The following is a 22753-nucleotide window of genomic DNA, read 5'->3' on the forward strand; positions in this document are numbered from 1 at the left end:
CCCTAGAGACGCATAAAAGAGTTAGCAGTAAGAATGCGTTTCAAACACAGAAGACCCGCTTCGTACAAACTGATCTGCTGTGTGTTGGTTCCTTTTAGGAAGTTGCATCTATGTTTAGATTCAGCGAGGTAGAATCACGTTTCTTCTAAAAGCTGCGTTTGGACATTCCAGAGTGGATGGGAGAACAGGCTGTAAAGAGAAATACCTTGCTCTAAAACCAAAACGGAGCTATCTAAAAGAATGGTTTTCAATGTGTGCATTTAACTTCCAGAGATAAACTGATGTGTGTTTGCAGCAGTTCAGATATCCTTTCTTTGGAGAACGCAGAAACAGTCATTTCCAGCCCTAGAGACGCATATAAGAGTTAGCAGTAAGAATGCTTTTCAAACACAGAAGACCCGCTTCGTACAAACTGATCTGCTGTGGGTTGGTTCCTTTTAGGAAGTTGCATCTATGTTTAGATTCAGCGAAGTAGAAACACGTTTCTTATAAAAGCTGCGTTTGGACATTCCAGAGTGGATCGGAGAACAGGCTGTAAAGAGAAACACCTGGCTGTAAAATAACAACGGAGCTATCTAGCAGTATGATTGTCAATGTGTGCATTCAACTTCCAGAGTTAAACTGATGTGTGTTTGCAGCAGTTCAGAAAACCTTTCTTTGGAGAATGCAGAAACAGTCATTTCCAGCCCTAGAGACGCATATAAGAGTTAGCAGTAAGAATGCGTTTCAAACACAGAAGACCCGCTTCGTACAAACTGATCTGCTGTGTGTTGGTTCCTTTTAGGAAGTTGCATCTATGTTTAGATTCAGCGAGGTAGAATCACGTTTCTTCTAAAAGCTGCGTTTGGACATTCCAGAGTGGATGGGAGAACAGGCTGTAAAGAGAAATACCTTGCTCTAAAACCAAAACGGAGCTATCTAAAAGAATGGTTTTCAATGTGTGCATTTAACTTCCAGAGATAAACTGATGTGTGTTTGCAGCAGTTCAGAAAGCCTTTCTTTGGAGAACGCAGAAACACTCATTTCCAGCCCTAGAGACGCATATAAGAGTTAGCAGTAAGAATGCATTTCAAACACAGAAGACCCGCTTCGTACAAACTGATCTGCTGTGGGTTGGTTCCTTTTAGGAAGTTGCATCTGTGTTTAGATTCAGCGAAGTAGAAACACGTTTCTTATAAAAGCTGCGTTTGGACATTCCAGAGTGGATCGGAGAACAGGCTGTAAAGAGAAATACCTGGCTGTAAAACAACAACGTAGCTATCTAGCAGTATGGTTGTCAATGTGTGCATTCAACTTCCAGAGTTAAACTGATGTGTTTTTTCAGCAGTTCAGAAAATCTTTTTTTCGAGAATGCAGAAACAGTCATTTCCAGCCCTACAGACACATATAAGAGTTAGCAGTAAGTATGTGTTTCAAACACAGAAGACCCGCTTCGTACAAACTGATCTGCTGTGTGTTGGTTCCTTTTAGGAAGTTGCATCTATGTTTAGATTCAGCGAGGTAGAATCACGTTTCTTCTAAAAGCTGCGTTTGGACATTCCAGAGTGGATGGGAGAACAGGCTGTAAAGAGAAATACCTTGCTCTAAAACCAAAACGGAGCTATCTAAAAGAATGGTTTTCAATGTGTGCATTCAACTTCCAGAGATAAACTGATGTGTGTTTGCAGCAGTTCAGAAAGCCTTTCTTTGGAGAACGCAGAAACAGTCATTTCCAGCCCTAGAGACGCATATAATAGTTAGCAATAAGAATGCTTTTCAAACACAGAAGACCCGCTTCGTACAAACTGATCTGCTGTGGGTTGGTTCCTTTTAGGAAGTTGCATCTATGTTTAGATTCAGCGAAGTAGAAACACGTTTCTTATAAAAGCTGCGTTTGGACATTCCAGAGTGGATCGGAGAACAGGCTGTAAAGAGAAATACCTGGCTGTAAAACAACAACGGAGCTATCTAGCAGTATGGTTGTCAATGTGTGCATTCAACTTCCAGAGTTACACTGATGTGTTTTTTCAGCAGTTCAGAAAATCTTTTTTTCGAGAATGCAGAAACAGTCATTTCCAGCCCTACAGACACATATAAGAGTTAGCAGTAAGAATGTGTTTCAAACACAGAAGACCCACTTCGTACAAACTGATCTGCTGTGTGTTGGTTCCTTTTAGGAAGTTGCATCTATGTTTAGATTCAGCGAGGTAGAAACACGTTTCTTCTAAAAGCTACGTTTGGACATTCCAGAGTGGATGGGAGAACAGGCCTTAAAGAGAAATACCTGACTCTAAAACCAAAACGGAGCTATCTAGCAGAATGGTTGTCAATGTGTGCATTCAACTTCCAGAGTTAAACTGATGTGTGTTTGCAGCAGTTCAGAAACCCTTTCTTTGGAGAACGCAGAAACAGTCATTTCCAGCCCTAGAGACGCATACATGGGTTAGCAGTAACAATGCGTTTCAAACACAGAAGACCCGCTTTGTACAAACTGATCTGCTGTGTGTTGGTTCCTTTTAGGAAGTTGCATCTGTGTTTAGATTCAGGGAGGAAGAAACACGTTTCTTCAAAAAGCTGCGTTTGGACATTCCAGAGTGGATGGGAGAAAAGGCTGTAAAGAGAAATAACTTGCTCTAAAACCAAAACGGAGCTATCTAGCAGTATGGTTGTCAATGTGTGCATTCAACTTCCAGAGTTAAACTGATGAGTGTTTGCAGCAGTTCAGAAACCCTTTCTTTGAAGAATGCAGAAACAGTCATTTCCAGCCCTAGAGACGCATATAAGTTAGGAGTAAGAATGCGTTTCAAACACAGAAGACCCGCTTCGTACAAACTGATCTGCTGTGTGTTCGTTCCTTTTAGGAAGTTGCATCTATGTTTAGATTCAGCGAGGTAGAAACACGTTTCTTCTAAAAGCTGCGTTTGGACATTCCAGAGTGGATGGGAGAACAGGCTGTAAAGAGAAATACCTTGCTCTAAAACCAAAACGGAGCTATCTAAAAGAATGGTTTTCAATGTGTGCATTCAACTTCCAGAGATAAACTGATGTGTGTTTGCAGCAGTTCAGATATCCTTTCTTTGGAGAACGCAGAAACAGTCATTTCCAGCCCTAGAGACGCATATAAGAGTTAGCAGTAAGAATGCTTTTCAAACACAGAAGACCCGCTTCGTACAAACTGATCTGCTGTGGGTTGGTTCCTTTTAGGAAGTTGCATCTATGTTTAGATTCAGCGAAGTAGAAACACGTTTCTTATAAAAGCTGCGTTTGGACATTCCAGAGTGGATCGGAGAACAGGCTGTAAAGAGAAACACCTGGCTGTAAAATAACAACGGAGCTATCTATCAGTATGATTGTCAATGTGTGCATTCAACTTCCAGAGTTAAACTGATGTGTGTTTGCAGCAGTTCAGAAAACCTTTCTTTGGAGAATGCAGAAACAGTCATTTCCAGCCCTAGAGACGCATATAAGAGTTAGCAGTAAGAATGCGTTTCAAACACAGAAGACCCGCTTCGTACAAACTGATGTGCTGTGTGTTGGTTCCTTTTAGGAAGTTGCATCTGTGTTTAGATTCAGGGAGGAAGAAACACGTTTCTTCTAAAAGCTGCGTTTGGACATTCCAGAGAGGATGGGAGAACAGGCTGTAAAGAGAAATAACTTGCTCTAAAACCAAAACGGAGCTTTCTAGCAGTATGGTTGTCAATGTGTGCATTCAACTTCCAGAGTTAAACTGATGTGTGTTTGCAGCAGTTCAGAAACCCTTTCTTTGGAGAATGCAGAAACAGTCATTTCCAGCCCTAGAGACACATATAAGAGTTAGCGGTAAGATTGCGTTTCAAACACAGAAGACCCGCTTCGTACAAACTGATCTGCTGTGTGTTGGTTCCTTTTAGGAAGTTGCATCTGTGTTTAGATTCAGGGAGGAAGAAACACGTTTCTTCTAAAAGCTGCGTTTGGACATTCCAGAGTGGATGGGAGAACAGGCTGTAAAGAGAAATAACTTGCTCTAAAACCAAAACGGAGCTATCTAGCAGTATGGTTGTCAATGTGTGCATTCAACTTCCAGAGTTAAACTGATGTGTGTTTGCAGCAGTTCAGAAACCCTTTCTTTGGAGAATGCAGAAACAGTCATTTCCAGCCCTAGAGACGCATATAAGAGTTAGCAGTAAGAATGCGTTTCAAACACAGAAGACCCGCTTCGTACAAACTGATGTGCTGTGTGTTGGTTCCTTTTAGGAAGTTGCATCTGTGTTTAGCTTCAGCGAGGAAGAAATACGTTTCTTCTAAAAGCTGCGTTTGGACATTCCAGAGTGGATGGGAGAACAGGCTGTAAAGAGAAATACCTTGCTCTAAAACCAAAACGGAGGTATCTAAAAGAATGGTTTTCAATGTGTGCATTCAACTTCCAGAGATAAACTGATGTGTGTTTGCAGCAGTTCAGAAATCCTTTGTTTGGAGAACGCAGAAACAGTCATTTCCAGCCCTAGAGACGCATATAAGAGTTAGCAGTAAGAAAGCTTTTCAAACACAGAAGACCCGCTTCGTACAAACTGATCTGCTGTGGGTTGGTTCCTTTTAGGAAGTTGCATCTATGTTTAGATTCAGCGAAGTAGAAACACGTTTCTTATAAAAGCTGCGTTTGGACATTCCAGAGTGGATCGGAGAACAGGCTGTAAAGAGAAACACCTGGCTGTAAAATAACAACGGAGCTATCTAGCAGTATGATTGTCAATGTGTGCATTCAACTTCCAGAGTTAAACTGATGTGTGTTTGCAGCAGTTCAGAAAACCTTTCTTTGGAGAATGCAGAAACAGTCATTTCCAGCCCTAGAGACGCATATAAGAGTTAGCAGTAAGAATGCGTTTCAAACACAGAAGACCCGCTTCGTACAAACTGATCTGCTGTGTGTTGGTTCCTTTTAGGAAGTTGCATCTATGTTTAGATTCAGCGAGGTAGAATCACGTTTCTTCTAAAAGCTGCGTTTGGACATTCCAGAGTGGATGGGAGAACAGGCTGTAAAGAGAAATACCTTGCTCTAAAACAAAAACGGAGCTATCTAAAAGAATGGTTTTCAATCTGTGTATTTAACTTCCAGAGATAAACAGATGTGTGTTTGCAGCAGTTCAGAAAGCCTTTCTTTGGAGAACGCAGAAACAGTCATTTCCAGCCCTAGAGACGCATATAAGAGTTAGCAGTAAGAATGCATTTCAAACACAGAAGACCCGCTTCGTACAAACTGATCTGCTGTGGGTTGGTTCCTTTTAGGAAGTTGCATCTATGTTTAGATTCAGCGAAGTAGAAACACGTTTCTTATAAAAGCTGCGTTTGGACATTCCAGAGTGGATCGGAGAACAGGCTGTAAAGAGAAATACCTGGCTGTAAAACAACAACGGAGCTATCTAGCAGTATGGTTGTCAATGTGTGCATTCAACTTCCAGAGTTAAACTGATGTGTTTTTTCAGCAGTTCAGAAAATCTTTTTTTCGAGAATGCAGAAACAGTCATTTCCAGCCCTACAGACACATATAAGAGTTAGCAGTAAGAATGTGTTTCAAACACAGAAGACCCGCTTCGTACAAACTGATCTGCTGTGTGTTGGATCCTTTTAGGAAGTTGCATCTATGTTTAGATTCAGCGAGGTAGAAACACGTTTCTACTAAAAGCTACGTTTGGACATTCCAGAGTGGATGGGAGAACAGGCCTTAAAGAGAAATACCTGGCTCTAAAACCAAAACGGAGCTATCTAGCAGAATGGTTGTCAATGTGTGCATTCAACTTCCAGAGTTAAACTGACGTGTGTTTGCAGCAGTTCAGAAACCCTTTCTTTGGAGAACGCAGAAACAGTCATTTCCAGCCCTAGAGACGCATATATGGGTTAGCAGTATGAATGCGTTTCAAACACAGAAGACCCGCTTTGTACAAACTGATCTGCTGTGTGTTGGTTCCCTTTAGGAAGTTGCATCTATGTTTAGATTCAGCGAGGTAGAAACACGTTTCTTCTAAAAGCTGCGTTTGGGCATTCCAGAGTGGATGGGAGAACAGGCTGTAAAGAGAAATACCTGGCTCTAAAACAAAAACGGAGCTATCTAGCAGTATGGTTGTCAAAGTGTACATTCAACTTCCAGAGTTAAACTGATGACTGTTTGCAGCAGTTCAGAAACCCTTTCTTTGGAGAATGCAGAAACAGTCATTTCCAGCCCTAGAGACGCATATAAGAGTTAGCAGTAAGAATGCGTTTCAAACACAGAAGACCCGCTTCATACAAACTGATCTGCTGTGTGTTGGTTCCTTTTAGGAAGTTGCATCTATGTTTAGATTCAGCGAGGTAGAATCACGTTTCTTCTAAAAGCTGCGTTTGGGCATTCCAGAGTGGATGGGAGAACAGGCTGTAAAGAGAAATACCTTGCTCTAAAACCAAAACGGAGCTATCTAAAAGAATGGTTTTCAATGTGTGCATTCAACTTCCAGAGATAAACTGATGTGTGTTTGCAGCAGTTCAGAAAGCCTTTCTTTGGAGAACGCAGAAACAGTCATTTCCAGCCCTAGAGACGCATATAAGAGTTAGCAGTAAGAATGCATTTCAAACACAGAAGACCCGCTTCTTACAAACTGATGTGCTCTGTGTTGGTTCCTTTTAGGAAGTTGCATCTATGTTTAGATTCAGCGAGCTAGAAACACGTTTCTTCTAAAAACTGCGTTTGGACATTCCAGAGTGGATGGGAGAACAGGCTGTAAAGAGAAATTCCTGGGTCTAAAACAAAACGGAGCTTTCCAGCAGTATGGTTGTCAATGAGTGCATTCAACTTCCAGATTGAAACGGATGTGTGTTTACAGCAGTTCAGAAACCCTTTCTTTGGAGAATGCAGAAACAGTAATTTCCTGCCCTAGAGACGCATATAAGAGTTAGCAGTAAGAATGCGTTTCAAACACAGAAGACCCGCTTCGTACAAACTGATCTGCTGTGTGTTGGTTCCTATTAGGAAGTTACATCTATGTTTAGATTCAGCGAGGTAGAAACACGTTTCTTCTTAAAGCTGCGTTTGGACATTCCAGAGTGGATGGGAGAACACGCTGTAAAGAGAAATACCTTGCTCTAAAACCAAAACGGAGCTATCTAGCAGAATGGTCGTCAATGTGTGCATTCAACTTCCAGAGTTAAACTGATGTGTGTTTACAGCAGTTCAGAAACCCTTTCTTTGGAGAATGCAGAAACAGTCATTTCCAGCCCTAGAGGCGCATATAAGAGTTAGCAGTAAGAATGCGTTTCAAACACAGAAGACCCGCTTCATACAATCTGATGTGCTGTGTGTTGGTTCCTTTTAGGAAGTTGCATCTGTGCTTAGATTCAGCGAGGAAGAAACACGTTTCTTCTAAAAGCTGCGTTTGGACATTCCACAGTGGATGGGAGAACAGGCTGTAAAGAGAAATAACTTGCTCTAAAACCAAAACGGAGCTATCTAGCAGTATGGTTGTCAATGTGTGCATTCAACTTCCAGAGTTAAACTGATGTGTGTTTGCAGCAGTTCAGAAACCCTTTCTTTGGAGAATGCAGAAACAGTCATTTCCAGCCCTAGAGACGCATATAAGAGTTAGCAGTAAGAATGCGTTTCAAACACAGAAGACCCGCTTCGTACAAACTGATCTGCTGTGTGTTGGTTCCTTTTAGGAAGTTGCATCTATGTTTAGATTCAGCGAAGTAGAATCACGTTTCTTCTAAAAGCTGCGTTTGGACATTCCAGAGTAGATGGGAGAACAGGCTGTAAAGAGAAATACCTTGCTCTAAAACCAAAACGGAGCTATCTAGCAGAATGGTTTTCAATGTTTACATTCAACTTCAGGAGATAAACTGATGTGTGTTTACAGCAGTTCAGAAACCCTTTCTTTGGAGAACGCAGAAACAGTCATTTCCAGCCCTAGAGACGCATATAAGGGTTAGCAGTAAGAATGCGTTTCAAACACAGAAGACCCGCTTCGTACAAACTGATCTGCTGTGTGTTGGTTCCTTTTAGGAAGTTGCATCTATGTTTAGATTCAGCGAGGTAGAAACACGTTTCTTCTAAAAGCTACGTTTGGACATTCCAGAGTGGATGGGAGAACAGGCTGTAAAGAGAAATACCTGGCTCTAAAACAAAAAAGGAGCTATCTAGCAGTATGGTTTTCAAAGTGTACATTCAACTTCCAGAGTTAAACTGATGAGTGTTTGCAGCAGTTCAGAAACCCTTTCTTTGGAGAATGCAGAAACAGTCATTTCCAGCCCTAGAGACGCATATAAGAGTTAGCAGTAAGAATGCGTTTCAAACACAGAAGAACCGCTTCGTACAAACTGATGTGCTGTGTGTTGGTTCCTTTTAGGAAGTTGCATCTGTGTTTAGATTCAGGGAGGAAGAAACACGTTTCTTCTAAAAGCTGCGTTTGGACATTCCAGAGTGGATGGGAGAACAGGCTGTAAAGAGAAATAACTTGCTCTAAAACCAAAACGAAGCTTTCTAGCAGTATGGTTGTTAAAGTGTGCATTCAACTTCCAGAGTTAAACTGATGTGTGTTTCCAGCAGTTCAGAAACCCTTTCTTTGGAGAATGCAGAAACAGTCATTTCCAGCCCTAGAGACGCATATAAGAGTTAGCAGTAAGAATGCGTTTCAAACACAGAAGACCCGCTTCGTACAAACTGATCTGCTGTGTGTTGGTTCCTTTTAGGAAGTTGCATCTATGTTTAGATTCAGCGAGGTAGAATCACGTTTCTTCTAAAAGCTGCGTTTGGACATTCCAGAGTGGATGGGAGAACAGGCTGTAAAGAGAAATACCTTGCTCTAAAACCAAAACGGAGCTATCTAAAAGAATGGTTTTCAATGTGTGCATTCAACTTCCAGAGATAAACTGATGTGTGTTTACAGCAGTTCAGAAACCCTTTCTTTGGAGAATGCAGAAACAGTCATTTCCAGCCCTAGAGACGCATATAAGAGTTAGCAGTAAGAATGCGTTTCAAACACAGAAGACCCGCTTCGTACAAACTGATCTGCTGTGTGTTGGTTCCTTTTAGGAAGTTACATCTATGTTTAGATTCAGCGAGGTAGAAACACGTTTCTTCTTAAAGCTGCGTTTGGACATTCCAGAGTGGATGGGAGAACAGGCTGTAAAGAGAAACACCTTGCTCTAAAACCAAAACGGAGCTATCTAGCAGAATGGTTGTCAATGTGTGCATTCAAATTCCAGAGATAAACTGATGTGTGTTTATAGCAGTTCAGAAACCCTTTCTTTGGAGAATGCAGAAACAGTAATTTCCAGCCCTAGAGACGCATATAAGAGTTAGCAGTAAGAATGCATTTCAAACACAGAAGACCCGCTTCGTACAAACTGATCTGCTGTGTGTTGGTTCCTTTTAGTAAGTTACATCTATGTTTAGATTCAGCGAGGTAGAAACACGTTTCTTCTTAAAGCTGCGTTTGGACATTCCAGAGTGGATGGGAGAACAGGCTGTAAAGAGAAACACCTTGCTCTAAAACCAAAACGGAGCTATCTAGCAGAATGGTTGTCAATGTGTGCATTCAAATTCCAGAGATAAACTGATGTGTGTTTACAGCAGTTCAGAAACCCTTTCTTTGGAGAATGCAGAAACAGTCATTTCCAGCCCTAGAGACGCATATAAGAGTTAGCAGTAAGAATGCGTTTCAAACACAGAAGACCCGCTTCATACAAACTGATGTGCTGTGTGTTGGTTCCTTTAAGGAAGTTGCATCTGTGTTTAGATTCAGCGAGGAAGAAACACGTTTCTTCTTAAAGCTGCGTTTGGACATTCCAGAGTGGATTGGAGAACAGGCTGTAAAGAGAAATAACTTGCTCTAAAACCAAAACGGAGCTATCTAGCAGTATGGTTGTCAATGTGTGCATTCAACTTCCAGAGTTAAACTGATGTGTGTTTGCAGCAGTTCAGAAACCCTTTCTTTGGAGAATGCAGAAACAGTCATTTCCAGCCCTAGAGACGCATATAAGAGTTAGAGGTAAGAATGCGTTTCAAACACAGAAGACCCACTTCGTACAAACTGATCTGCTGTGGGTTGGTTCCTTTTAGGAAGTTACATCTATGCTTAGATTCAGCGAGGTAGAAACACGTTTCTTCTTAAAGCTGCGTTTGGACATTCCAGAGTGGATGGGAGAACAGGCTGTAAAGAGAAATACCTTGCTCTAAAACCAAAACGGAGCTATCTAGCAGAATGGTTGTCAATGTGTGCATTCAACTTCCAGAGTTAAACTGATGTGTGTTTGCAGCAGTTCAGAAACCCTTTCTTTGGAGAACGCAGAAACAGTCATTTCCAGCCCTAGAGACGCATATATGGGTTAGAAGTAAGAATGCGTTTCATACACAGAAGACCCGCTTCGTACAAACTGATCTGCTGTGTGTTGGTTCCTTTTAGGAAGTTGCATCTATGTTTAGATTCAGCGAGGTAGAAACACGTTTCTTATAAAAGCTGCGTTTGGACATTCCAGAGTGGATGGGAGAACAGGCTGTAAAGAGAAATACCTGGCTCTAAAACAAAAACGGAGCTATCTAGCAGTATGGTTGTCAAAGTGTACATTCAACTTCCAGAGTTAAACTGATGACTGTTTGCAGCAGTTCAGAAACCCTTTCTTTGGAGAATGCAGAAATAGTCATCTCCAGCCCTAGAGACGCATATAAGAGTTAGCAGTAAGAATGCGTTTCAAACACAGAAGACCCGCTTCGTACAAACTGATCTGCTGTGTGTTGGTTCCTTTTAGGAAGTTGCATCTATGTTTAGATTCAGCGAGGTAGAATCACGTTTCTTCTAAAAGCTGCGTTTGGACATTCCAGAGTGGATGGGAGAACAGGCTGTAAAGAGAAATACCTTGCTCTAAAACCAAAACGGAGCTATCTAGCAGAATGGTTGTCAATGTGTGCATTCAACTTCCAGAGTTAAACTGATGTGTTTTTGCAGTAGTTCAGAAAACCTTTCTTTGGAGAATGCAGAAACAGTCATTTCCAGCCCTAGAGACGCATATAAGGGTTAGCAGTAAGAATGCGTTCCAAACACAGAAGACCCGCTTCGTACAAACTGATCTGCTGTGTGTTGGTTCCTTTTAGGAAGTTGCATCTATGTTTAGATTCAGCGAGGTAGAAACACGTTTCTTCTTAAAGCTGCGTTTGGACATTCCAGAGTGGATGGGAGAACAGGCTGTAAAGAGAAATACCTTGCTCTAAAACCAAAACGGAGCTATCTAGCAGAATGGTTGTCAATGTGTGCATTCAACTTCCAGAGTTAAACTGATGTGTGTTTGCAGCAGTTCAGAAACCCTTTCTTTGGAGAATGCAGAAACAGTCATTTCCAGCCCTAGAGACGCATAAAAGAGTTAGCAGTAAGAATGCGTTTCAAACACAGAAGACCCGCTTCGTACAAACTGATCTGCTGTGTGTTGGTTCCTTTTAGGAAGTTGCATCTATGTTTAGATTCAGCGAGGTAGAATCACGTTTCTTCTAAAAGCTGCGTTTGGACATTCCAGAGTGGATGGGAGAACAGGCTGTAAAGAGAAATACCTTGCTCTAAAACCAAAACGGAGCTATCTAAAAGAATGGTTTTCAATGTGTGCATTTAACTTCCAGAGATAAACTGATGTGTGTTTGCAGCAGTTCAGATATCCTTTCTTTGGAGAACGCAGAAACAGTCATTTCCAGCCCTGGAGACGCATATAAGAGTTAGCAGTAAGAATGCTTTTCAAACACAGAAGACCCGCTTCGTACAAACTGATCTGCTGTGGGTTGGTTCCTTTTAGGAAGTTGCATCTATGTTTAGATTCAGCGAAGTAGAAACACGTTTCTTATAAAAGCTGCGTTTGGACATTCCAGAGTGGATCGGAGAACAGGCTGTAAAGAGAAACACCTGGCTGTAAAATAACAACGGAGCTATCTAGCAGTATGATTGTCAATGTGTGCATTCAACTTCCAGAGTTAAACTGATGTGTGTTTGCAGCAGTTCAGAAAACCTTTCTTTGGAGAATGCAGAAACAGTCATTTCCAGCCCTAGAGACGCATATAAGAGTTAGCAGTAAGAATGCGTTTCAAACACAGAAGACCCGCTTCGTACAAACTGATCTGCTGTGTGTTGGTTCCTTTTAGGAAGTTGCATCTATGTTTAGATTCAGCGAGGTAGAATCACGTTTCTTCTAAAAGCTGCGTTTGGACATTCCAGAGTGGATGGGAGAACAGGCTGTAAAGAGAAATACCTTGCTCTAAAACAAAAACGGAGCTATCTAAAAGAATGGTTTTCAATGTGTGCATTTAACTTCCAGAGATAAACTGATGTGTGTTTGCAGCAGTTCAGAAAGCCTTTCTTTGGAGAACGCAGAAACACTCATTTCCAGCCCTAGAGACGCATATAAGAGTTAGCAGTAAGAATGCATTTCAAACACAGAAGACCCGCTTCGTACAAACTGATCTGCTGTGGGTTGGTTCCTTTTAGGAAGTTGCATCTGTGTTTAGATTCAGCGAAGTAGAAACACGTTTCTTATAAAAGCTGCGTTTGGACATTCCAGAGTGGATCGGAGAACAGGCTGTAAAGAGAAATACCTGGCTGTAAAACAACAACGTAGCTATCTAGCAGTATGGTTGTCAATGTGTGCATTCAACTTCCAGAGTTAAACTGATGTGTTTTTTCAGCAGTTCAGAAAATCTTTTTTTCGAGAATGCAGAAACAGTCATTTCCAGCCCTACAGACACATATAAGAGTTAGCAGTAAGAATGTGTTTCAAACACAGAAGACCCGCTTCGTACAAACTGTTCTGCTGTGTGTTGGTTCCTTTTAGGAAGTTGCATCTATGTTTAGATTCAGCGAGGTAGAATCACGTTTCTTCTAAAAGCTGCGTTTGGACATTCCAGAGTGGATGGGAGAACAGGCTGTAAAGAGAAATACCTTGCTCTAAAACCAAAACGGAGCTATCTAAAAGAATGGTTTTCAATGTGTGCATTCAACTTCCAGAGATAAACTGATGTGTGTTTGCAGCAGTTCAGAAAGTCTTTCTTTGGAGAACGCAGAAACAGTCATTTCCAGCCCTAGAGACGCATATAATAGTTAGCAATAAGAATGCTTTTCAAACACAGAAGACCCGCTTCGTACAAACTGATCTGCTGTGGGTTGGTTCCTTTTAGGAAGTTGCATCTATGTTTAGATTCAGCGAAGTAGAAACACGTTTCTTATAAAAGCTGCGTTTGGACATTCCAGAGTGGATCGGAGAACAGGCTGTAAAGAGAAATACCTGGCTGTAAAACAACAACGGAGCTATCTAGCAGTATGGTTGTCAATGTGTGCATTCAACTTCCAGAGTTAAACTGATGTGTTTTTTCAGCAGTTCAGAAAATCTTTTTTTCGAGAATGCAGAAACAGTCATTTCCAGCCCTACAGACACATATAAGAGTTAGCAGTAAGAATGTGTTTCAAACACAGAAGACCCGCTTCGTACAAACTGATCTGCTGTGTGTTGGTTCCTTTTAGGAAGTTGCATCTATGTTTAGATTCAGCGAGGTAGAAACACGTTTCTTCTAAAAGCTACGTTTGGACATTCCAGAGTGGATGGGAGAACAGGCCTTAAAGAGAAATACCTGACTCTAAAACCAAAACGGAGCTATCTAGCAGAATGGTTGTCAATGTGTGCATTCAACTTCCAGAGTTAAACTGATGTGTGTTTGCAGCAGTTCAGAAACCCTTTCTTTGGAGAACGCAGAAACAGTCATTTCCAGCCCTAGAGACGCATACATGGGTTAGCAGTAACAATGCGTTTCAAACACAGAAGACCCGCTTTGTACAAACTGATCTGCTGTGTGTTGGTTCCTTTTAGGAAGTTGCATCTGTGTTTAGATTCAGGGAGGAAGAAACACGTTTCTTCAAAAAGCTGCGTTTGGACATTCCAGAGTGGATGGGAGAAAAGGCTGTAAAGAGAAATAACTTGCTCTAAAACCAAAACGGAGCTATCTAGCAGTATGGTTGTCAATGTGTGCATTCAACTTCCAGAGTTAAACTGATGAGTGTTTGCAGCAGTTCAGAAACCCTTTCTTTGAAGAATGCAGAAACAGTCATTTCCAGCCCTAGAGACGCATATAAGTTAGGAGTAAGAATGCGTTTCAAACACAGAAGACCCGCTTCGTACAAACTGATCTGCTGTGTGTTCGTTCCTTTTAGGAAGTTGCATCTATGTTTAGATTCAACGAGGTAGAAACACGTTTCTTCTAAAAGCTGCGTTTGGACATTCCAGAGTGGATGGGAGAACAGGCTGTAAAGAGAAATACCTTGCTCTAAAACCAAAACGGAGCTATCTAAAAGAATGGTTTTCAATGTGTGCATTCAACTTCCAGAGATAAACTGATGTGTGTTTGCAGCAGTTCAGATATCCTTTCTTTGGAGAACGCAGAAACAGTCATTTCCAGCCCTAGAGACGCATATAAGAGTTAGCAGTAAGAATGCTTTTCAAACACAGAAGACCCGCTTCGTACAAACTGATCTGCTGTGGGTTGGTTCCTTTTAGGAAGTTGCATCTATGTTTAGATTCAGCGAAGTAGAAACACGTTTCTTATAAAAGCTGCGTTTGGACATTCCAGAGTGGATCGGAGAACAGGCTGTAAAGAGAAACACCTGGCTGTAAAATAACAACGAAGCTATCTATCAATATGATTGTCAATGTGTGCATTCAACTTCCAGAGTTAAACTGATGTGTGTTTGCAGCAGTTCAGAAAACCTTTCTTTGGAGAATGCAGAAACAGTCATTTCCAGCCCTAGAGACGCATATAAGAGTTAGCAGTAAGAATGCGTTTCAAACACAGAAGACCCGCTTCGTACAAACTGATCTGCTGTGTGTTGGTTCCTTTTAGGAAGTTGCATCTATGTTTAGATTCAGCGAGGTAGAATCACGTTTCTTCTAAAAGCTGCGTTTGGACATTCCAGAGTGGATGGGAGAACAGGCTGTAAAGAGAAATACCTTGCTCTAAAACCAAAACGGAGCTATCTAAAAGAATGGTTTTCAATGTGTGCATTTAACTTCCAGAGATAAACTGATGTGTGTTTGCAGCAGTTCAGAAAGCCTTTCTTTGGAGAACGCAGAAACAGTCATTTCCAGCCCTAGAGACGCATATAAGAGTTAGCAGTAAGAATGCATTTCAAACACAGAAGACCCGCTTCGTACAAACTGATCTGCTGTGGGTTGGTTCCTTTTAGGAAGTTGCATCTGTGTTTAGATTCAGCGAAGTAGAAACACGTTTCTTATAAAAGCTGCGTTTGGACATTCCAGAGTGGATCGGAGAACAGGCTGTAAAGAGAAATACCTGGCTGTAAAACAACAACGGAGCTATCTAGCAGTATGGTTGTCAATGTGTGCATTCAACTTCCAGAGTTAAACTGATGTGTTTTTTCAGCAGTTCAGAAAATCTTTTTTTCGAGAATGCAGAAACAGTCATTTCCAGCCCTACAGACACATATAAGAGTTAGCAGTAAGAATGTGTTTCAAACACAGAAGACCCGCTTCGTACAAACTGATCTGCTGTGTGTTGGTTCCTTTTAGGAAGTTGCATCTATGTTTAGATTCAGCGAGGTAGAAACACGTTTCTTCTAAAAGCTACGTTTGGACATTCCAGAGTGGATTGGAGAACAGGCCTTAAAGAGAAATACCTGGCTCTAAAACCAAAACGGAGCTATCTAGCAGAATGGTTGTCAATGTGTGCATTCAACTTCCAGAGTTAAACTGATGTGTGTTTGCAGCAGTTCAGAAACCCTTTCTTTGGAGAACGCAGAAACAGTCATTTCCAGCCCTAGAGACGCATATATGGGTTAGCAGTAAAATGCGTTTCATACACAGAAGACCCGCTTCGTACAAACTGATCTGCTGTGTGTTGGTTCCTTTTAGGAAGTTGCATCTATGTTTAGATTCAGCGAGGTAGAAACACGTTTCTTCTAAAAGCTGCGTTTGGACATTCCAGAGTGGATGGGAGAACAGGCTGTAAAGAGAAATACCTGGCTCTAAAACAAAAACGGAGCTATCTAGCAGTATGGTTGTCAAAGTGTACATTCAACTTCCAGAGTTAAACTGATGACTGTTTGCAGCAGTTCAGAAACCCTTTCTTTGGAGAATGCAGAAACAGTCATTTCCAGCCCTAGAGACGCATATAAGAGTTAGCAGTAAGAATGCGTTTCAAACACAGAAGACCCGCTTCGTACAAACTGATCTGCTGTGTGTTGGTTCCTTTTAGGAAGTTACATCTATGTTTAGATTCAGCGAGGTAGAAACACGTTTCTTCTTAAAGCTGCGTTTGGACATTCCAGAGTGGATGGGAGAACAGGCTGTAAAGAGAAATACCTTGCTCTAAAACCAAAACGGAGCTATCTAGCAGAATGGTTGTCAATGTGTGCATTCAACTTCCAGAGTTAAACTGATGTGTGTTTGCAGCAGTTCAGAAACCCTTTCTTTGGAGAATGCAGAAATAGTCATTTCCAGCCCTAGAGACGCATATAAGAGTTAGCAGTAAGAATGCGTTTCAAACACAGAAGACCCGCTTCGTACAAACTGATCTGCTGTGTGTTGGTTCCTTTTAGGAAGTTGCATCTATGTTTAGATTCAGCGAGGTAGAATCACGTTTCTTCTAAAAGCTGCGTTTGGACATTCCAGAGTGGATGGGAGAACAGGCTGTAAAGAGAAATACCTTGCTCTAAAACCAAAACGGAGCTATCTAGCAGAATGGTTGTCAATGTGTGCATTCAACTTCCAGAGTTAAACTGATGTGTTTTTGCAGTAGTTCAGAAAACCTTTCTTTGGAGAATGCAGAAACAGTCATTTCCAGCCCTAGAGACGCATATATGGGTTAGCAGTAAGAGTGCGTTTCAAACACAGAAGACCCGCTTCGTACAAACTGATCTGCTGTGTGTTGGTTCCTTTTAGGAAGTTGCATCTATGTTTAGATTCAGCGAGGTAGAAACACGTTTCTTCTTAAAGCTGCGTTTGGACATTCCAGAGTGGATGGGAGAACAGGCTGTAAAGAGAAATACCTTGCTCTAAAACCAAAACGGAGCTATCTAGCAGAATGGTTGTCAATGTGTGCATTCAACTTCCAGAGTTAAACTGATGTGTGTTTGCAGCAGTTCAGAAACCCTTTCTTTGGAGAATGCAGAAACAGTCATTTCCAGCCCTAGAGACGCATAAAAGAGTTAGCAGTAAGAATGCGTTTCAAACACAGAAGACCCGCTTCGTACAAACTGATCTGCTGTGTGTTGGTTCCTTTTAGGAAGTTGCATCTATGTTTAGATTCAGCGAGGTAGAATCACGTTTCTTCTAAAAGCTGCGTTTGGACATTCCAGAGTGGATGGGAGAACAGGCTGTAAAGAGAAATACCTTGCTCTAAAACCAAAACGGAGCTATCTAAAAGAATGGTTTTCAATGTGTGCATTTAACTTCCAGAGATAAACTGATGTGTGTTTGCAGCAGTTCAGATATCCTTTCTTTGGAGAACGCAGAAACAGTCATTTCCAGCCCTAGAGACGCATATAAGAGTTAGCAGTAAGAATGCTTTTCAAACACAGAAGACCCGCTTCGTACAAACTGATCTGCTGTGGGTTGGTTCCTTTTAGGAAGTTGCATCTATGTTTAGATTCAGCGAAGTAGAAACACGTTTCTTATAAAAGCTGCGTTTGGACATTCCAGAGTGGATCGGAGAACAGGCTGTAAAGAGAAATACCTGGCTGTAAAACAACAACGGAGCTATCTAGCAGTATGGTTGTCAATGTGTGCATTCAACTTCCAGAGTTAAACTGATGTGTTTTTTCAGCAGTTCAGAAAATCTTTTTTTCGAGAATGCAGAAACAGTCATTTCCAGCCCTACAGACACATATAAGAGTTAGCAGTAAGAATGTGTTTCAAACACAGAAGACCCGCTTCGTACAAACTGATCTGCTGTGTGTTGGTTCCTTTTAGGAAGTTGCATCTATGTTTAGATTCAGCGAGGTAGAAACACGTTTCTTCTAAAAGCTACGTTTGGACATTCCAGAGTGGATGGGAGAACAGGTTGTAAAGAGAAATACCTTGCTCTAAAACCAAAACGGAGCTATCTAGCAGAATGGTTGTCAATGTGTGCATTCAACTTCCAGAGTTAAACTGATGTGTGTTTGCAGCAGTTCAGAAACCCTTTCTTTGGAGAATGCAGAAACAGTCATTTCCAGCCCTAGAGACGCGTAAAAGAGTTAGCAGTAAGAATGCGTTTCAAACACAGAAGACCCGCTTCGTACAAACTGATCTGCTGTGTGTTGGTTCCTTTTAGGAAGTTGCATCTATGTTTAGATTCAGCGAGGTAGAATCACGTTTCTTCTAAAAGCTGCGTTTGGACATTCCAGAGTGGATGGGAGAACAGGCTGTAAAGAGAAATACCTTGCTCTAAAACCAAAACGGAGCTATCTAAAAGAATGGTTTTCAATGGGTGCATTTAACTTCCAGAGATAAACTGATGTGTGTTTGCAGCAGTTCAGATATCCTTTCTTTGGAGAACGCAGAAACAGTCATTTCCAGCCCTAGAGACGCATATAAGAGTTAGCAGTAAGAATGCTTTTCAAACACAGAAGACCCGCTTCGTACAAACTGATCTGCTGTGGGTTGGTTCCTTTTAGGAAGTTGCATCTATGTTTAGATTCAGCGAAGTAGAAACACGTTTCTTATAAAAGCTGCGTTTGGACATTCCAGAGTGGATCGGAGAACAGGCTGTAAAGAGAAACACCTGGCTGTAAAATAACAACGGAGCTATCTAGCAGTATGATTGTCAATGTGTGCATTCAACTTCCAGAGTTAAACTGATGTGTGTTTGCAGCAGTTCAGAAAACCTTTCTTTGGAGAATGCAGAAACAGTCATTTCCAGCCCTAGAGACGCATATAAGAGTTAGCAGTAAGAATGCGTTTCAAACACAGAAGACCCGCTTCGTACAAACTGATCTGCTGTGTGTTGGTTCCTTTTAGGAAGTTGCATCTATGTTTAGATTCAGCGAGGTAGAATCACGTTTCTTCTAAAAGCTGCGTTTGGACATTCCAGAGTGGATGGGAGAACAGGCTGTAAAGAGAAATACCTTGCTCTAAAACCAAAACGGAGCTATCTAAAAGAATGGTTTTCAATGTGTGCATTTAACTTCCAGAGATAAACTGATGTGTGTTTGCAGCAGTTCAGAAAGCCTTTCTTTGGAGAACGCAGAAACAGTCATTTCCAGCCCTAGAGACGCATATAAGAGTTAGCAGTAAGAATGCATTTCAAACACAGAAGACCCGCTTCGGACAAACTGATCTGCTGTGGGTTGGTTCCTTTTAGGAAGTTGCATCTGTGTTTAGATTCAGCGAAGTAGAAACACGTTTCTTATAAAAGCTGCGTTTGGACATTCCAGAGTGGATCGGAGAACAGGCTGTAAAGAGAAATAAGTGGCTGTAAAACAACAACGGAGCTATCTAGCAGTATGGTTATCAATGTGTGCATTCAACTTCCAGAGTTAAACTGATGTGTTTTTTCAGCAGTTCAGAAAATCTTTTTTTCGAGAATGCAGAAACAGTCATTTCCAGCCCTACAGACACATATAAGAGTTAGCAGTAAGAATGTGTTTCAAACACAGAAGACCCGCTTCGTACAAACTGATCTGCTGTGTGTTGGTTCCTTTTAGGAAGTTGCATCTATGTTTAGATTCAGCGAGGTAGAAACACGTTTCTTCTAAAAGCTACGTTTGGACATTCCAGAGTGGATTGGAGTACAGGCCTTAAAGAGAAATACCTGGCTCTAAAACCAAAACGGAGCTATCTAGCAGAATGGTTGTCAATGTGTGCATTCAACTTCCAGAGTTAAACTGATGTCTGTTTGCAGCAGTTCAGAAACCCTTTCTTTGGAGAACGCAGAAACAGTCATTTCCAGCCCTAGAGACGCATATATGGGTTATCAGTAAGAATGCGTTTCATACACAGAAGACCCGCTTCGTACAAACTGATCTGCTGTGTGTTGGTTCCTTTTAGGAAGTTGCATCTATGTTTAGATTCAGCGAGGTAGAAACACGTTTCTTCTAAAAGCTGCGTTTGGACATTCCAGAGTGGATGGGAGAACAGGCTGTAAAGAGAAATACCTGGCTCTAAAACAAAAACGGAGCTATCTAGCAGTATGGTTGTCAAAGTGTACATTCAACTTCCAGAGTTAAACTGATGACTGTTTGCAGCAGTTCAGAAACCCTTTCTTTGGAGAATGCAGAAACAGTCATTTCCAGCCCTAGAGACGCATATAAGAGTTAGCAGTAAGAATGCGTTTCAAACACAGAAGACCCGCTTCGTACAAACTGATCTGCTGTGTGTTGGTTCCTTTTAGGAAGTTACATCTATGTTTAGATTCAGCGAGGTAGAAACACGTTTCTTCTTAAAGCTGCGTTTGGACATTCCAGAGTGGATGGGAGAACAGGCTGTAAAGAGAAATACCTTGCTCTAAAACCAAAACGGAGCTATCTAGCAGAATGGTTGTCAATGTGTGCATTCAACTTCCAGAGTTAAACTGATGTGTGTTTGCAGCAGTTCAGAAACCCTTTCTTTGGAGAATGCAGAAATAGTCATTTCCAGCCCTTGAGACGCATATAAGAGTTAGCAGTAAGAATGCGTTTCAAACACAGAAGACCCGCTTCGTACAAACTGATCTGCTGTGTGTTGGTTCCTTTTAGGAAGTTGCATCTATGTTTAGATTCAGCGAGGTAGAATCACGTTTCTTCTAAAAGCTGCGTTTGGACATTCCAGAGTGGATGGGAGAACAGGCTGTAAAGAGAAATACCTTGCTCTAAAACCAAAACGGAGCTATCTAGCAGAATGGTTGTCAATGTGTGCATTCAACTTCCAGAGTTAAACTGATGTGTTTTTGCAGTAGTTCAGAAAACCTTTCTTTGGAGAATGCAGAAACAGTCATTTCCAGCCCTAGAGACGCATATAAGGGTTAGCAGTAAGAATGCGTTTCAAACACAGAAGACCCGCTTCGTACAAACTGATCTGCTGTGTGTTGGTTCCTTTTAGGAAGTTGCATCTATGTTTAGATTCAGCGAGGTAGAAACACGTTTCTTCTTAAAGCTGCGTTTGGACATTCCAGAGTGGATGGGAGAACAGGCTGTAAAGAGAAATACCTTGCTCTAAAACCAAAACGGAGCTATCTAGCAGAATGGTTGTCAATGTGTGCATTCAACTTCCAGAGTTAAACTGATGTGTGTTTGCAGCAGTTCAGAAACCCTTTCTTTGGAGAATGCAGAAACAGTCATTTCCAGCCCTAGAGACGCATAAAAGAGTTAGCAGTAAGAATGCGTTTCAAACACAGAAGACCCGCTTCATACAAACTGATCTGCTGTGTGTTGGTTCCTTTTAGGAAGTTGCATCTATGTTTAGATTCAGCGAGGTAGAATCACGTTTCTTCTAAAAGCTGCGTTTGGACATTCCAGAGTGGATGGGAGAACAGGCTGTAAAGAGAAATACCTTGCTCTAAAACCAAAACGGAGCTATCTAAAAGAATGGTTTTCAATGTGTGCATTTAACTTCCAGAGATAAACTGATGTGTGTTTGCAGCAGTTCAGATATCCTTTCTTTGGAGAACGCAGAAACAGTCATTTCCAGCCCTAGAGACGCATATAAGAGTTAGCAGTAAGAATGCTTTTCAAACACAGAAGACCCGCTTCGTACAAACTGATCTGCTGTGGGTTGGTTCCTTTTAGGAAGTTGCATCTATGTTTAGATTCAGCGAAGTAGAAACACGTTTCTTATAAAAGCTGCGTTTGGACATTCCAGAGTGGATCGGAGAACAGGCTGTAAAGAGAAACACCTGGCTGTAAAATAACAACGGAGCTATCTAGCAGTATGATTGTCAATGTGTGCATTCAACTTCCAGAGTTAAACTGATGTGTGTTTGCAGCAGTTCAGAAAACCTTTCTTTGGAGAATGCAGAAACAGTCATTTCCAGCCCTAGAGACGCATATAAGAGTTAGCAGTAAGAATGCGTTTCAAACACAGAAGACCCGCTTCGTACAAACTGATCTGCTGTGTGTTGGTTCCTTTTAGGAAGTTGCATCTATGTTTAGATTCAGCGAGGTAGAATCACGTTTCTTCTAAAAGCTGCGTTTGGACATTCCAGAGTGGATGGGAGAACAGGCTGTAAAGAGAAATACCTTGCTCTAAAACCAAAACGGAGCTATCTAAAAGAATGGTTTTCAATGTGTGCATTTAACTTCCAGAGATAAACTGATGTGTGTTTGCAGCAGTTCAGAAAGCCTTTCTTTGTAGAACGCAGAAACAGTCATTTCCAGCCCTAGAGACGCATATAAGAGTTAGCAGTAAGAATGCATTTCAAACACAGAAGACCCGCTTCGTACAAACTGATCTGCTGTGGGTTGGTTCCTTTTAGGAAGTTGCATCTGTGTTTAGATTCAGCGAAGTAGAAACACGTTTCTTATAAAAGCTGCGTTTGGACATTCCAGAGTGGATCGGAGAACAGGCTGTAAAGAGAAATACCTGGCTGTAAAACAACAACGGAGCTATCTAGCAGTATGGTTGTCAATGTGTGCATTCAACTTCCAGAGTTAAACTGATGTGTTTTTTCAGCAGTTCAGAAAATCTTTTTTTCGAGAATGCAGAAACAGTCATTTCCAGCCCTACAGACACATATAAGAGTTAGCAGTAAGAATGTGTTTCAAACACAGAAGACCCGCTTCGTACAAACTGATCTGCTGTGTGTTGGTTCCTTTTAGGAAGTTGCATCTATGTTTAGATT

The sequence above is a fragment of the Saimiri boliviensis genome, chromosome 4, assembly GCF_048565385.1.
Source record: "Saimiri boliviensis isolate mSaiBol1 chromosome 4, mSaiBol1.pri, whole genome shotgun sequence".
NCBI classification, from domain to species: Eukaryota; Metazoa; Chordata; class Mammalia; order Primates; family Cebidae; genus Saimiri; species Saimiri boliviensis.